This window comes from Cervus elaphus, chromosome 5, assembly GCF_910594005.1.
Source record: "Cervus elaphus chromosome 5, mCerEla1.1, whole genome shotgun sequence".
Classification (NCBI taxonomy): domain Eukaryota; kingdom Metazoa; phylum Chordata; class Mammalia; order Artiodactyla; family Cervidae; genus Cervus; species Cervus elaphus.
Window position 1 is genome coordinate 102,426,112 of NC_057819.1, and position 15,085 is coordinate 102,441,196.

Here is a 15,085-nt window from a genome sequence, read left to right on the forward strand (position 1 = left end):
AAAGTAAATGATATAAGGTATTAATTACATGTGGAGAGCAGGCTTTGAAAACATTTGAAAACATTGCATTTGGGGATGCAAGGTAAATACTTCTCTTCCACTCTCTGGGTTTAGGCTGCAATATCTCTGATAATTAATATTTATCCTTGGGAAATGTGGATGTGCAGTGGTGGGGGGCAGAATTGGAAAGAAATCCCACAGCTTTCCAGGGAGCGATCAATAGAACAAGGAGGATGGTGGGCAACTCACCCCATACAGAAGACCCTGGGGGCTAGAAGAGGAGTGTCGAAATCAAACCTGGATCCTCTGTGGGACATGGGATGCTAAAGGCCACTGCGAGTCTCCTGGAGATATTGTCTTAAGAGGAACCACTCAGAGCTGGGCAAACATTGTATTGGCAGGGAGGGAGTCTGTTCCTGGGTTGAGATCCGTCTCTGTAGGAAGACATCTGTGAACACTCTTAGAAGGGAGAGCAGAGGAGGATTCCCAGTGAGGAGTGGACCCCCAAACAGGAGAGCGTGGCTGGGAGCTGAGGGAGCCCACGAGGGCGTTCCCGGTGTGGGTTTACCTTGGTGGGTGTTTTTCGCTTGTACTACGGTGGAGGTCGTAGCACAGTGGTAAAGAATCTTCCTGCCAATGCAGGGGACACAGGAGGCACAGATTCCATCCCTGGGTCGGGAAGATCCCCTGGAGGAGGGAATGCAACTCACTCCAGTATTCTTGCCTGGAGAAGCCCATGGACAGAGGAGCCTGGCGGGCTACAGCCCATGGTGTCCCAAAGAGTCGGACACAACTGAGCTCACATGCACACTCCTCTATTATCTAAATGTCTGTTGGTTACTGCAATCCTACGTAACAGTTAATATATATATATGCACACACACACATATATATGAAAGCATTATATACACAGATAGATATGCTTCTATATGTAAGATAGTGGATTTGTGAAAAACAAAGAAATGACTAATGAAGGGAAGCAGGGCCTGCCCGATGCCCCCTCCCAGGGAGACTCATTCTCGATGGAAAATGCTTTCCAGCAGAATGTTCCCAGAACAGCAGTGGGGCTGGGATCCGTGGGCCGGAGAGCAGGCTGGGGAGGCTGGGGTGGGGGGCCTGCAGCCCAGCGCTCCCCTCTTCCCTGCCTGTGAGAGAAGGTGACCTTTCAGAGTGGGAAGAGGCTGACGTGCTGGTTACTCTATTCACTCCCCAAGGCTGTCTTTCAAATGCCGCATCCTTTACTGAGCCCTCCCTGAGCTCATCCAGGCTAGAAGGAAGCCCTCACGCCTCTGAAAGCTGAGAGCCCTGGATGCAGGTCTCCCTTACAGCTCTTACCAGTATCCGCTTTCAGTAAGAGTCTTTTACCAAGTCTTTGGCCAGATACATCTGTTCGCCTTCATGTTCTCTGGTACCCACCCCACCCCTCACGCTTCTCCATCCTGCTTCCTGTGGGATGCTGAGCTGTATGCCCCACAGACAGATACCCACCCCTGCCCTCTGGCTTCTGTTTTCCCACGTGGTGCCCTTATAGTAGGTATGAGGGAGGTTGGGATAACTACTCCCCGAGTTCCTACCCTTGGGTGTCACCTCGAGGTTAACTCTCTCAAGTGCAGCTCGCTCCTAGCAAGGGGGCTGCACTGGAAGACTCCATCCCCTTCCAGGCTCCAGCATCCACCGCATACCTAAGCTCTGGGATCCCAGGGAGATGGAAACCTGGGCTGCTACTAGCCAAGGCCACCACGCTCTCCCTCATGCTCCCCACCACCAATATTCAGGCCTCTGTGACTAGTTCTTCAGCTTATCTTAATCTGTGCACCAAATGTTTCCAGTCAAGACCTGCCCGATACTGCCCTTACTAAATAATCCGAGAGCATACCTACAGAGGTTTGCATTATGCTTATTTCTGAACCAAGGCTAAAATAGAGTCTTGGCTATTCTAGATGCCCAGTAAGCATTTGTTCAATACTCGATCTCTCTGCTTCTAGAACTGAGTTTCTCAACCTCGGCACTGTTGACACTCGGGGACAAATAACTCTTGGAGGAGGGGCTGTCCTGTGCACTGTAGGATGTTCTACAACATCCCTGGCCTCTGTGACTAGATGCCAGGAGCACCCCAACCCCAGTTGAGGCAACCAAAAATGTGTGTAGATATTGCTAAACGTACCCCCTCCCACCGGGGAGCAAAATCGCTCCCAGATGAGATTCACTGCCCTAGATGTTGGCGCCTCCTGTCATCTCAGCATTCATGTTACACAAGCCAGTATCATCACTTCATAGCAACAGTTCATAATATACGCATAAGTGTGTATACCCACTGGCTTTCCTGGTGGTTCAGATGGTAAAGAATCTGCCTGCAATGCCGGAGACCCAGGTTCAATCCTTGGGTCAGGAAGATGCCCTGGAGAAGGAAATAGCTACCCACTCCAGTATTCTTGCCTGGAAAACTCCATGAACAGAGGGGCCTGGTGGGTCTCAAAGAGTCGGACATGACTGAGCAACTAACACACACACAGACACACACACACACAGACACACACACACACAACGTGCATGAACGCACACATCCAGGCCCACTTCAAAGTCACATCATCTGACATAAAATATATGTGCACACATGAAAACATACTTGAAAGGATTTCTCAAAGTTAGGATATCAAAGACATTTTTTCTTATTGTTAAAAACAAAATCTTTATTATCAAGTGGGAAAAAAATCACCCAGGGCGTGGAGATAACATTAAATGAGATTTCTTTGACCTTTACAGAGATTCATGAGCTTAGATCTTCAAAAGATCATAGGCGTAAGCATAAATGCAGGGTGCTAAACGGTACATGAAACAGAAAATGATCAGAAGGAACAAGGCCTTCTAGGTGCAATAGGGAGAACACAGGGGTCTAATGACCACACTCACCCCTCCCCCACACCTAGATGTTCATTGAAAGGACCACGGCTTGCAAAGGCAGAGACTGAAATTATGAAGTCTTGTTTTGCTGATTGCAAAAGAAGTGTGTTTAGGGGCATCAAAAAAAGTTTTTTTAAATGGGAGCATAATTGCTTTACAATGTTGTGTTTGTTTCTGATGTACTATGAAGTGAATGAACTATTTTGTTTGGTCACTAAGTCGTGCCCAAACTCTTTGAGACCCCATGGACAGTAGCCCGTCAGGTTCCACTGTCTTTGGGACTTCCCAGGCAAGGATACTCGAATGGGTTGCCCTTTCCTTCTCCAGGGGATCTTCCCAACCCAGGGATCTAACCCACATCACTGAATTCTAGTGACGAGCCTACAACAGCAATGTTATTCCCATTTTACAGCCTAAGAAACAGAGGTGCAGAGAGGTTACTGAATACCAAGACACTTGGGGACTGAGTTATAGAGCTGGAAAGCAATCTAACAGTGTCTCATTAAACTAAGTTACGTCAAAGAGACGGGTAATGAAAGGACTGAGAGCAAAGGATGCTGAGAACAGTGGTTCAGAGAAGAGCGTCGTGGGATTCAAGCTCCATCCCTAGGAGAACCGCTCACTTCCTGTTAGCGATTCAGCAATTGGGCCACTGGGTAACAGGCTGCTGTATCACAGACCTTTAGTCCACACCCTGCAGCTCATGCTGCCAGCCTGTTCTCCATCCACACACTCCTCGGGCTGCCCTTTGGTGACCTCTGACCCCTTCAAGGTCACCAGGGATGTTCCATGATGGCTCCGGGTTATCGTCACTCTTTGAATCTCTGCCTTCCTATTTGTTCTGATCATTTTGGAAACTTGTAGGCTGTGGAACTAGGATGCAAAGTTGTTCGACAGTTAAACCCTTATGATAAAACTGTATTACAGCTCGTAGATCATGCCTTTCTATTCTGATCCTTCAATGTCTGGGGCCTTGCTGGCCATGGAGATTGCCCCTCCCAGGGCTGGCTAATTCCTAGAGACAGCAAACATCTCCAGTGAGTGCACCTTTCATATGCAAACTAACTAATGTGACCAATGTGTGTGCATGTGGGCTCATTAGACTCTCGTTACTCTATGGACTAGAGCATACCAGGCTCTTCCATTGATGAGATTTTTTAGGCAAGAATACTAGAGTGGGTTGCCATTCCCTTCTCCAGGGGAACTTCCTGATCCAGGGATTGAACCAGGGTCTCCTGCACTGCAGACAAATTCTTTACCACTAAGCCACCAGGGAAGCCCTTCTAGGTGTGGGACAGGTGATACTTGCATATCTTAGCAGAAACTGCATGGAAAATGCTTTCAAGGTGCAGGAGGACATTCCTGGGAGGGCAGGATGTGACAGAAGGCATACTGTGGACTTGTCCAGGTGCCCGTTCCCTCTCCCCGCTCTCTGGTCCATGTCTAAGCCTAAAAAGAGAGATTGAAGCTGAATAGAGAGGCAATTGCTCTTCTGGATTATTCCAGGCACACCCAAGACTACTTGGAGACACGAACGACAAAGGAGGACAGACAGTTTGGTGGGCATGCTCCCCGCTTCCGGGTAGAAGCCAGCCCAATTCTCAGGCTGAGGACGAATGCAGGGGAGCAGGAGCTCAGGTGGATGTACTGCCTCGAGGGCCCTGCAGCTCTGATGAACCCAAGGGCAGCTGCTGGGCAGGGTCACCACACTTCAGAAATCCCTGGAAGACTCGGCAGGAGGCAGGAGATGGGAGGGGTGGAGCTTCATTCAAGCTGCCACGTGGAAGCTCAGGGTGGAAGGACTTGAGAGGGCTTATCACGAGCACCCTAGGGACCCGGTGGGGCTTTGGGGAAGTTTCAGGGAGCAAGCAGATGGAGAGCAGGAGTCAGCATCTCCAGATATCCAGGTCCCAGGAAAGCAGCCTTATTTATAACCTCAGGTTGAGACGTCTGGGGACAGAAGTAAGGAACTGAGACAGCCCTGACAGTTCTTCCTTCTGCCTTGTTCTCAGACTTGTGAGCCAGGAAAAGAAAGGCAGCCTCAGTACCTGAGACCTCTTGAATTTCCATATTCTTCCACCCCCTCAGGATACTCTTCCAAGGTTGCTCTCTGTAAGAAAAATGAGGGTGCCTCATAGCCTCTCCTGGTCCATGATTCATTTGCAAATGAGTCGTTTATCTCTTGGATCTGGAAGGCAGCTGGGCACCCCTGTTTGTGCTGCTGGGATGTTTGGACTCTCACCGGATGCCATGGACCAGAGCACGGGATGTGAGAAGAGCAAGCATCTCCATGTCCATGTTGACCAGTTTAGGGCCAATTAAAGTAAAATGAAAACAGCTTAGTTGGCTGCCAGACAGGCAGTTTTTTCTGAAGAAAGTGGTGCTGGGTGCTGGACAACAGATGTGACTGCTGCCAAAACCACCACAGCAAAGATGGTTGACTCAGGTCGCACCCTCTCAGCCCCTCAAACACCCTCTCACCAACATCCACACACCAAAAGCCGCTCTTTCTCCTGGACCTCCTAGGGAGGAAGGACTTGCTAAGACTCTGGTGTCTCTATCACTAAGTCAAGGAGTGGCTGCCTGCCCGAGTTTGTGCCTGTCAGGCACTTTCCACCCAAACCATCCTGGCTTTTGGTCTAGTGGTGATCATCCGATCAATAGACAAAAATTCAACTGCAGAAACCCTAGGATATAAGCGAACTACCTTCACATTCTCAAGTCTGGGACAAGGTTGTTTTTCTGGCTAGGAATGTTCATCTCCTTCCCAGCTCCCATTGCTTTAAAAGCAGTTTTGTGACAATAGCAAAATATCCCAAAGAGAATGGAAATTGGAAAGAAAATTCATCTGGAAATGCACCATAAAAACACGTCCTTTGTATTTATTTTCCAGCTTTCTTTCCCTCCCACTTTAGTAAGTGTGGAGTTTGTGGTCTTGATCATAGCAGAGAGTTTTATTCTGCCATGCTCACTTAATAGAATACCATGTTTTCAAGTTGCTACTCAGTATTTCTAATTATAATTTCAATGACCCCATAATGTTCCGTGGAGTTGATATTCTGTGATCCACTTCAGTTCAGTTCAGTTGCTCGGTCGTGTCTGACCCTTTGCAACCACATGGACGGCAGCACACCAGACTTCCCTGCCCATCACCAACTCCCAGAGCTTGCTCAAACTCATGTTCATTAAGTCGATGATCTACTGAACATCTCCTTAATAACACTGAGTCATTCTTCAAGGTCCATCTCTCAGCTCACATCTTCGGGAAGACATACCTGGATACACTGGGCTTCCCTGGTGGCTCAGCTGGTAAAGAATCCGCCTGCAGTGCAGGAGACCCTGGCTCAATTCCCGGGTCAGGAAGATCCCCTGGAGAAGGGATAGGCTCCCCACTCCAGTATTCTTGCCTGGAGAATCTCCGTGGACAGAGGCACCTGGGGGGTGGCAGTCCATAGGGTCGCAAAGAGTCGGAAAAAACTGAGTGACTAAGCACAGCATAGCACAGTACCTGGATACCCCAGGTCTCAGCATCTGTTTCTTCCTCTAAACATGAGAACATTCTCTCTGTTTGCCAGTTAAATTCCGACTTGGTTCCCGAGTCCATAATGTTTATTTGTTGTCTGCAAAACCACCCTCATGCTGGCCCTAGACAATAAAAGAGAAACAGAGAAGTGGGTCCCTTTCCTGGTACATCATCCCATAGTGTACCCAACAGGTCTTGCACAGGTCTCAGTCCTGCTCTGTAGGGGAATAGGAGAATGGGAGGCCTACAGAGCTGCTGACCCTTTTGCCCTTGAATCCCAGCCTGTTCCAAGTGATGCTTGCTGATGTTCAACCACAACTATGCCAGTACTTCTCTCCACCAAGATCTCAAAGCATGAAATCTGTCAACACGGAAACAGATGTAGACAGCGGGCAGACAGGACAAGTGACAGCTGTTCGTTACATTTCTGATGATTAGAATGATCCAGGGGAGGGTCCTTCAGACAGTTCTGCAAATGTCCCTGTTATTCAACTCAATTCACTGTAACCGAGTCATTTGTGAGCAAGATACTTAGAGTCAGAAAAGCTTGAATTCCAATCCCACCTCTGCCATCTCCTAGCTGTAGAATCATAAAAAGTCACAGTTGGTACGTTCATTAGTTTACACCTTCGTAGACTGGAGGTGGTAACATTCACCTCAACCAAGTCTGATGGAACCCAAACAAGAGTAAAAGGGTCTAAGCACAGCGCTCAGCACAATGGCTGGGAAACGGCCCACTCTCCAATAACAGTAACTAGTGGCAATAATAATGTTAACACTCCTAAGAGGGGAAATGGTGGCCGTACAATGCTGGCTTTGGAAGGGCAGCCTCAAGTGTGTCAGATCTCTTCAACCACATCTCTTCGTCCCTCCTGGAGATGATCCTAGCACCTGAGAGTGATTCACAAGCCCATACTCCAGTGTGGAGTATCCAGCAGAACACAGATGTTCCCACCAATGGCATTGAGACAAAAGTATATATCATAGTAAAAAAGAAAAAAAAACAAGGGTGGGAAAGCAAATCTTTATCAATAAAATGATTTAGTTTAGGTCTCAGACTCCCATCCCCCTCAATGGTAGAAAATGCAATCTTACAGATTCAAGGCAATGCATTCGCTGCTGTTTAAAAGTTAATCTCACTTCTGTAAATGCTCAGTTGGTTTTAGGGTTATCCCTCATCCTTCCTCATCTTTCTGGACAGGAAGGTGATTTCATGAGAAGGACAGAGGGGATGAGGATGGGGCGGGTACCCTCCTCACCTGAGCAGAGGCCCACCTTAGGGATGGTTGAGGTGCAGCTGGCCATCCCCAGCCTTGGACATCCACACCTGACCCTCCAGAACTCACTGATGTGGCGACCAAGTGGTCATTGCTCCTCCCCGAGGTGTGTTCTGCCACGCAGGCTTTCCTGCATCTATAATGCTTTGATGTGTCTGCCTTCTCTCCTCTAGCTCAATTGCTCTGACTCCTTTTCAGGCAGGATTTCACTCTCCATCCAAGCTCCTCTTTGTCGTCTCTTGTTTATGAATAAAATGTGCCTTCTTTCTCCAGACTTCACCTCTTGATCTTTTAACCAGGCTTTGCAGAATTCAAAACATCTGTTTTCTTTCTTTTCAAGCACCTGGTTCTTGAAATAATGATGTATGATACTCAAGGTTATTATATCTGCTTTAGATTAATTAGGAGTTCCAAAGCCCTGAATCTGACTCTTTTATTCACTTCATATATCAGTACCTTATGAGCAGTGTATATGAAAAACTTATTCTTCAATGATGAAGGGAAAGGCAGAGGGTAAGAAAAATCAAAAATCAAACTAAATCACACACATTGGTATCAAAATTTTATTAATACTTCCTGCACATAAAATTACTTCTGCTCATAGTTTCTGGCTATAGCCCAGAGTTAGCCCAGACATCCCCATGTACTTTATGGATGTTTTGCTCAAAATCCAGGGACCCGATGAGAGTCACAGAGTGTCCCAAGTGGAACCTGGAATGTGCACGAGAGGAGAGTTAGGGTGGTCATCTGCCATGCTTCTTTCTGAGCTAGGATGATGAGCTAGGAATGCCTGTGATGGGAAAACCGAAGCCCACGTTACCCAGGAAGGGCCAGAAGGTATGGATAAAGGATTAGAAAGGCTTCCAATTAGAGGCCACTCTGATGTGCTTACCTGCTCCCTCTACGTCTGGCAAGAGGTTTGGAGATAGAGTCTGTCAGACTGAAGACAGATGGTCGAGTGAAGGGTGGCCTTGGACTTGGAATGCATTCATTTGAACTTCTCTTCCCACTTTCCTCATTGAATGTAAGAAAGTCTGCTCCAGATATAGAGTGCTGTTTTAGTCAGGAAGAATTGAATTCCATAGAAAGTTGTTTTGTAAGATTTATTATAAGGAATAATAAAAATTGCTTACATCATTATGGAGGCTGACAAGTCCAAAATCTGCAGAGCCGATGTCCCAGTCTAAGTCCAAAGGCCATCAGGCTGCTATAGAACCAGGAAAAGCAGATGACTCAGTTCAAAAGTGTCAGCTGGAGAATTCTCTCTCACTCTGGGAAGGATTAGATTTTGTTCTATGTAGACCTTCAACTGATCGGACGAAGCCCACTGACATTAGGGAGGGCAATCTTCTTTATTCAGTCTACTTATTTAAATGTTAATTTCATCCAAAGACATCCTCATAGAAACACCCAGAATAAAGTTTGACAAAATATCCAGTCACCCTGTGATATATCAAGATGACACATGAAATTAACCATCTCAGATCCTCTCTCCCAAGTTATATTCTCATTCCCAACACCAGTGTACATGCTTGCTCAGTCACTTCAGTCGTGTCTGACTCTTTCCAACACTATGGGCTATAGCCTGCCAGGCTTCTCTGTCCTTGGGATTCTCCAGGCAAAAATACTGGATTCTCCAGGCAAAAATACTGCCATGCCCCTTTCAGGGTATCTTCCCAATCGAGGGATTGAAACTGCATCTCTTAAATCTCCTGCAGTGGGAGGCTGGTTCTTTACCACTAGCACCACCTGGGAAGCCCCCAGCACCAGCAGCTTCCTGCAATTCTCAGTGACCCCAGCTTCTAGGCTCACACCTGCTCTTTATGTCAGGGGGATGACTGTGTGCAGTCACTGTGCCATTTGAGCCTCTGCCTGTCAACCTTGACCTCCCTAAGTTGCACCCCACTCTCCACAACCCCACCCTTCTTCTGGCACAAAGTCTTCTGGAAGCCAGTGCACAAAATTGTCAAGTTCAAGTAGGAAAGTCCTTGAGAAGGAGACTCTCTGGGGCTCTCTTGTAAAACCAAGATTTGCAGACATAGGTCCTGATTTCAAGTCCAGTATCCTTTCTGCTTTGTCTACCTACAGCTCCCAGGACTGAAATCTAGTCTTGGGACCTAGACTGCACCACCCCCACCCCAAGAGCAACAGAGGCAAAAGCCATCAGCTGGACCCCCTGCTGAAGGCCCTGCTCACAGGCTTAGAACAAGGAATCGGCAGTTACGCTGGGAGCAATTACCAAAGCTTGGAAACATCAGCTCAGATAAAATTAGATTTGACCTGAGAGATTGTTCCAAACACCAACTCAACTGCCTTTGATGTTCTGAGTCCCATCAAATTGCACATAGTTCTCTCTTTCTGGCTTTAAAGTCAGTCTCTTCATCAGAGAAATGAAAAAGATCTGTTTTTTGTGAGAATCTCTAAAGCTCTCTCCCTGGAGGTGTGGTAACAGGCTGGCAGATGTGGCATCTGCCAGCTCTATCAGATACCCCAGCATTGAGGGCGGGGATACTAGCTGACTTATCGCTTTGAAAGATGCTGCCCAGATTCAGAGAATGTTGAAAAGGACAATCGTCACTCCATAAAGATGGGGAGATGGGTAAGTTACGTGGTCTGCCCAAGGTCAGAATGTCAGAGCCAAGACTTCAGCCTAGGTCTCTAGTATTCTGGTTCCCTCCACTTTCAGGCTTTCCTAATGACTTCTCATACCTGGGGCAGGTTTTGACCGAGACCTTTCAAAATTTGGGGATGGGAAAATCATCAAAAAGAGCAATCACTAGCTGGCGCAGTCCCATGCATGCACGCATGCTCAGTGGCTAAGCCATGTCTGACTCTTTGTGACTCCGTGGACTGTAGCCCACCAGGTTCCTCTTTCCATGGTATTTCCCAAGCAAGAATACCAAAGTGGGTTCCCACTTCCTTCATCAGGCACAGTCAGAGTTTGACCCTAAAACTGTGATTTCAGAGTCTTTCTCTTACTGCAGTGAATAAGGGAAGCCTGCAAGGAAGAAATGCAGACAAGGAGGAGAGCAGAGAGTCAGGAAGGAAAGGAAAAAAACTCCTGAGAACAAGGACTCATCTGTGTGTGTACTGATTTTGCCCCAGCGGCAGCTCCTTGTTTGACAGTTGGCAGGTGCTTGGTAAATATTTGAGGGAAAAGGTGAGATAAAGGAAGGAAGAAAAAGGAAATAAAGAGGTTGTTACCTGAAGTCACTCTTGCTCTAAAGTCTTAAGCTTTGGGTTGTTCCTTTTTTTTTTTAAGATTTATTTTGATGTGGACCATTTCTAAAGTCTTTATTGAATTTGTTACAACATTGATTCTGTTTTATGTTTTGGGTTTTTTTGGCCCCCAAGGAATGTGGGATCTTAACTCTCTGACCAGGGATCAAACCCACACCTCCTGCATTGGAAAGTGCAGAGTCTTAACCACTGGACCACCAGGGAAGTCCCAGATCTTAGGTTTTATGATTACTTCTTCGAACTAAGGTTGTTTTCCTTTAACTTCTGTTTGGAGATTTTGGTTTATTTGGTTCTGTTTTCATTTGGGGTCTTTGTCTTGTTTTGTTTTGTCCATGTTAAAGAGATTGGAGTGGTCAGAAGTCTACCTTGGGATTAGTAGAGCATGGTAATTTTCGCTGAGTGATTTCCCAAGTTCACACAAAAGCAGCAAGGGTTAGAGCTGAGGAAAGCAGATGTAGCCTCCCTCAAAGTCCCACTCAAAACCTCTTCCCTTCTGTGTCCTCTCATTCTCCCTCTTGTTTCCAGGGTCTCATTTTGCTCTAGGTGAAATCTACCTGGGCTGAAGATCATCCCCTTTGGGTCCAGACTTCCAATGAGCAAATCTGGCCAAAAGACCCAAGCTGGTATCTTCCATGCATGCGTTCACTGGTGCATTTATTCATCTACTCAGTCATCTGAAGAAGATTTATTTGTGTCATGCACTTCGATAGGTGATTCTGAAGTGAATGGGACTTGATCCCTGTCCTCAGACACTCCTAATGGATACAGGAAGCAAACATACAACAAATAGGACGATCCAAGTGCCAGGTAGGAAACTAATTTTTCTGGTGGGCTTAGGAATAAAGACATCATAGAAAGCATGCCATTAGAACAGAGTTTGAAAGATAGATGGGATTTCAGTACATTCTTTTTCTAAAATGTGGAGCTAGGTAAGAAGAAATCCCTCTGTGCCTGGTCATTCGGTCGTGTCTGACTCTTTGCAATCCCATGGACTGTAGCCTACCAGGCTCCTCTGCCCATGGGATTCTCCAGGCAAGGATACTAGAGCGGGTAGTCATTCCCTTCTCTAGGGGATTCTTCCTGACCCAGGGATCAAACCCATATCCCCTGCACTGGCAGGCAGGTTCTTTATCCCTGAGCCACCTGGGAAGGCAAAAATCCCTCCTGGCAGAGGTTAAAACCTAATTAATTAGAATAAAATCCAAAGTTCTCTACCAGACTTATCAGTCACCGCAATCTGGTGCCTACATCCTGTCCAATTCCATCTTTGACCAGTTTTACCCTTTCTCAGTGAGTGCCAGACACATGGATGAGAATGCTTTAAGGCTGTTTGTTTCTATCACAAGACATTTGTACTGGCTGTTCCCTCTGGTTAAATCATTCCCTGCGTTTTTCATGCGGCTGCCTCCTGGTGAACATTTAAGTCTCAGCTCCGATGCTTTATACGAGAGGGACCCTATTAAAATCCCCATTTCACAAATAAGGACCCATGCTGTACTGGTTAAGTAACTGACCTAAGGTCACACAACTAATCAGGGAAGTTGCCAAGAACTGAACCTCAACTGTCTTGGTCTAGAGACCCAGCTTGTATCCATGACTCTACCCTGCCTGCCTCTTGCACCATCCAAACTGATCTCGTCCTTACTCTGACATGTTTCATTCTCCTTGCTCTAGAATATGCGGTCCACGAGAACAGGGGCCCTGCCTCTCTTGGTCACCACTGTATCTCCAGCATCTGGCATACTGCATACTCTCAGAAAATATTGGGTTAGCCAAAAAATTTTTTGTGGGTTTTCCATAACACCTTACGGAAAAACCCAAATGAACTTTTTGGCCAACCCAGTACATTTTGAATGATTGAGAACTTGGGGCAAAGAGAGTGCATAAAGGAAGAAGCTTAGAGGTATACTACTTCTAGATAAGGAAATAGTAAGGATGCTTTCTGTGACCTCTCAGAACTAGCTCCCTATTTTTATCCTTTCACTCAAAGTAATGACAGAGTTATTAGAAATGTGGGACAGGTTGGGACTTCCCTGGTGGATCAGTGGTTAAAACTTTCTGTAGGGGGTATGGGTTCTATCCCTGGTGGGGAGAGCTAAGATCCCACATGCCTTGGGGCCAAAAACCAAAACATAAAACAGAAGCAACATTGTAACAAAATCAATAATGACTTTAAAAATGGTTCACATAAAAAAAAAACTTAAAAAAGAAATGTAGGACAGGTAGGAGCAGTGGCTAGACAGGAAAATACAGTGGCTAGATGGTATGGAATTAGGGGAAACTGAAGGCTTTAAGGCGGGGGGGGCATCCTTGCAACATACTCCAAGTTGTAACACACAAATGACTGCCTCCTAATCAAGGAAGATAATGGCTATCACTTTGTGGAAGTCCTTCCCATAGAGTGAACAGCAGGAAAATAACCTTTTGAAATGTCCCCGTGGTGTCAGTAACCTAGGAGTCCTCTCCAGCAGGCCAAGACGGCCATAGCAGATGGTGCTAACGAGCCTGAAATGACGCAAGCTCTTTCTGCAGTCTGCTGTTTGCCACAAGCCCCCTCCCAGCTGCGGGTCACTGAACCCCTCCTGACTGCGAGTTCTTCCTGGGGAAGTGCCAGGATGCTCAACAGACTATGTCACCTCCTCCACAGGCTTTCCAAGATGGTGATGGTTCCAGCACAATGACCACTGCTCCTGTCCAAAGCCATTCTGGCATGGCCCGGACTTGCTGTGGCTCTAAAGGGAGGAACCTGGACTTGAACTTTTAGATTCTGATTCACAGGGTAGTCTTCCAGCTGCTCATCATACCCTCTTCTCTCCCAGCCTCTGGAAAGAAGTCATGCAATCCAGTGGTTCATAGTCCAGCTTCCTAGCAAGAAAAGCTTCACCGCTTCAGTTCAATAAGTGGTGATGGTTTAAGTTTAGAAAGCTCTCATTTGACTTAACTCTCCAAAATTGTAACCACCATATATTGATTATTTTTTTCTGTGCTAGAGACTTTTTTAAGCCCTTTATAGACGCTGTCTCATAGAATTTCAGAACTCTTTGTGATAGAAGCTTTATTACCCCATTGCCCAGATGAAAAACCAAGGGATAGAGAAGTTAATGAATTATTCAATGTCTTATAGGCAGCAAGTGTCAAACTTCAGAGTGCTTAATAACTTAACTCTGTGCTGTGTTGACATGTCTGTGACTTTCAGTCTCTCCAAATATGTCCTAATCTGTATGTCGAAGGCACACATTACCACCCATCACTATACCTGCTGTGTTTGGGGAGGATTTCTAAAGTTTGGTTGCTTCTTTTTAAAAAAGTAATTAAGTTTCCTAACATAGAAATTTCAGTATCTGATACCAAAATACAGAGACATCTATCGCTTCTAGGCTTGGCCAGAGTTGAACTAAGGAACTCAGTATTAGAACGTGGTCAGTACTAATCACGGGCCCATTGATTAAATAGGCAGAGAACCATTACATTTCAAACATATGCTGTTAAGCCCAACAAAGATGTATTCTATCAAGGATCGTCTAAATCCACAGCTCCTTGGACTTGACGATTCAAAGGATGTAAAGAAGTTTAACAAGGTGTGATGAGTACTTTATTCCCGGAATGAGTAGGGATAAACCTTATTGTTGATTAGTAACTCAGTTATGTCTGACTCTTTTTCAAACCCATGGACTATAGCCTGTCAGGCTTCCCTGTCCTCCTCCTGGAGCTTGCTCAAACTCATGCCCATTGACATAATATTATAAAGCAATTATTCTCCAACTAATTAATTATTCTCCAATTAATTAATGACAACCCTATATGCAAGATGGCAAAAGAGACACAGATGTAAAGAACAGACTTTTGGACTATGTGGGAGAAGGCGAGGGTGGGATGATATGAGAGAATAGCATTGAAACGTATACTACTGTATGTAAAATAGATGACCAGTGCAAATTCGATGCATGAAGCAGGGCACCCAAAGCTGGTGCTCTGGAACAAACCAGAGGGATGGGGTGCGGAGGGAGGTGGGAAGGGGGTCCAGGATGTGGGGACACATGTGCACCCATGACTGTTCCATGTTGATGTATGGCAAAAACCACCACAATATTGTAAAGTAATTAGCCTCCAATTAAAATCAACTAATTTTTAAAATTTAAAAAGA